We start from the raw sequence: 2,989 nt of genomic DNA on the forward strand, positions 1-2,989 counted from the left end.
TCCCATTAGTTGTCTCCACAGATTTATCATTTAGGCTTTTCCTTAGCAGCCTTGAGGGGAAAATGAGAGATGTGTGTGACTGCACAGAAACTACAGAAACTCTCTTAAAGGCCTTTAGAGCTGCTATTATAATCATTTCCTTTCAACAGCTGAATGAACTGACAGCATTAGACATGAAGAAAACTAATTTTCTATAAGATGCTACCTATACATTATGTTCCAGCTGGATGGGTAACCTTTGGAGCTGCAGGAACTGCCCAGCAGCTTTCAAGAGAAGTTTCCACACCTCACCCTGTTAATGGATATTTTCCATCTCTGACAAGGGCCAGGTCTGACCCTCTGAGGGTCTCACTGTACATCTGCTCTGCCCCAGCCCAGAGAAGAGAGGCAGGATCCCCTCAAGCTGGTTCTGGCTCCTGGACCTTCCCATCCCCCTTGCTGACACACAGGGATTACCCTGCAAACCCCACCATACAGTGGCTTTTATTCACAGCTCACCCCACCAGTTTGTCCACCCATTCTTCACCCAGTAACTCTCTTACTGGGGAAGCAGCACTGGCAGAACACCTCAGCCACACCCTAAATAAAAACCATAATTCAAAGCCTTCAGCAGAGTTAGAGACTGGTTTGCATTCAGGAACCACTGACCTGACCCACACAGCTCAGCTGCCAGAGCACAGGGAGCTACTCAAGCCCTGCCCCAGCGCCCAGAGTTGCTGCATCCCCTCCACAAATCCCAGATTTGGGGGCTGTTCAGGAGCTCAGTTTGACAAGGAAATGCTCACACAGCTCAGCCCCCACATACCACAGCCAAGCACATCTCTCAGATCCCAACATAATTCTGGGATTGTTTTTGCCTGAGGAGAAACATTCCAGACAGTGTTAAGCTTAAATACTGAATGTATTCTCTTCACTATACAGAGCCAGAGAAATTTCTGACAGTACCCACTCATTTTGATGTTTTTCTTCTTAACTCTTCCTTGACAAATGATGAAGGCCTCTAAAACTACCTCTGCTGAGCACCACATCCACATAAAGCCTGTGCTGTTGTGATGATGGGCTTCTGCCTTGGCTCTGAGCTCCCAGGTTCTCATTACAGAGTCAAGCAAAGACTTTCAAAAATTGTAACTGCTGCATAACTGAACAGAAGCTGAGCATGAAGGCAGAGCCTGTTGTAGAAAATGGTCAAAAGGACACTGGAAAAAAAATTACCTAATGGCAGTTCCCTGGAATTACCTGATGCTCAGAATACTCCAAATATATTCTGAAAGAGTGAATTTCTTTAGTGTGTGTAGGATTTCTTCCATATGTGCAATACAGTTTCTGCTGCACCCTCCCAGCCTGTATTGCTCTGGAAACACAATAATCTCCCTGAGGGATGGCACACAGGTATTTATTCCACTGCCCCAACTCCCCCAGAGCTGTGACAGCTCACACCAGCAACACTCCCAGGTCAAAGACTGATGATCACGGCCAGGCCCAGGGTTAAAAAGTTATAAACCTAAACTAACATCACAAGGACTGAAACACTTTGAAAGGTGGATAAAATACGTGCTAGAAATCAGAATTAAGCTAACAAAGTACACATCTACATTAGTCTAATACAAACCAGGGATTATTTCCCCATAATAAAAGCAGCTGTGAAGCTGAATAAACCCCATGGAAGTCAATCCCTATTATCTTTTTTTTTCCTCTAGGCTTTGTTTTGAACAGCCAGCTTCCTTTAACATTCTCCAAGATAAAGCAGCATCACAGAGTGTAGGGAAAGAACAAAGCAGCTCCTTTTATCTGCTCCTCCATCTTCTGAGTAAATATTGCATCATTGTTCTCCCCGGGAAACACCTTTCATCTCGGTTTTAAGGACGGGGATGAGTTGAGGTGGTTGTGAGAGCCCATCAGCCTTTTCCACCCGAGGACCAGAGCTCTGAGGGCACCTTCCTTCCTTCCCCTAAGATAAAAGCCTGTGCAAAACCACCTCTGCTCCCCACACTGACACTGCTCACCAGGGGTCACCTCACCCAAACCTTCTGCCCGCTGACAGGAGCAAGGATGGTTGAATAGAGATTTTTTTTTCTTTCCTTCCCCTCTGAGATAGCATCCAAACAGCTTGCAGAAAATCCAAGTGTGTCTGTGGCTGGGTGCCATCTGTTCCCCTTTCCAGAGGAAGTGTCATGATATTTATATCCCCTGGGAGTATCCACATTAGCTGCACGTAAAAAGACTCCGTTCCCTCTCTGCCACACAGAAATATAATGGCTGCAGAACAGATGGGGGGAAACAATACAAGGATATTATTAGGACAGACCCATATTATGTGGAACAGTTCTGTTCTTTACACAATTACACAAGGGGAGGGAGAAAATTCTGGAAATTTAAAGATTCCACAGAATCCATCTCAAGTATCCTTCACAGCGGAACAGCAACGTTCACCTTTAAAATGTTCCATGTGTATTCTGAATTAAAAGAAAAAGGGAATATGAATAGTATTACATATCTATATTATATATTAAAAAGTAGTTTTGGGGACTACCATCCCCAAAACTAGAGTAAAACTCTAACTCCCGTAGAGAGTTACCCCATCACTACGCTACAAGGTCATGGAACACAAAGTGAGTCCGTTCTCCTCTTGCATTAGTCCATGACTAATTCTACAGCACTCACCCACCTCTGTTCTTTCATGTGAAATACACACTCCCTGGCAGCCCCTTCCTTCCCCTTTTGAGCTTAGTAGCACCCCTCCATATATCCCCATCTCCAGTATTCCATCCCATAAAGAACACAGATATGTTCTGCAATTCCCACCTTAATTCTGCTCAAGGCAGATCTCATATCCAGTTAATATCAGCAGGTACATAAAGGGAATAACTGCACCAGAGTCAGCTCAGGTGCTGAGACATTTGCCAAGCCCAGGGAATTTCTTTGCTCTCTCTCATCAGTCCTCATTCTATAAAAAGTAAAAAATCATACGTATTCCCCAGTCTGAGAAATG

Source organism: Pipra filicauda, unplaced genomic scaffold (assembly GCF_003945595.2).
Source record: "Pipra filicauda isolate LSUMZ 115617 unplaced genomic scaffold, ASM394559v2 scaffold713_size136685_pilon, whole genome shotgun sequence".
NCBI lineage: Eukaryota > Metazoa > Chordata > Aves > Passeriformes > Pipridae > Pipra > Pipra filicauda.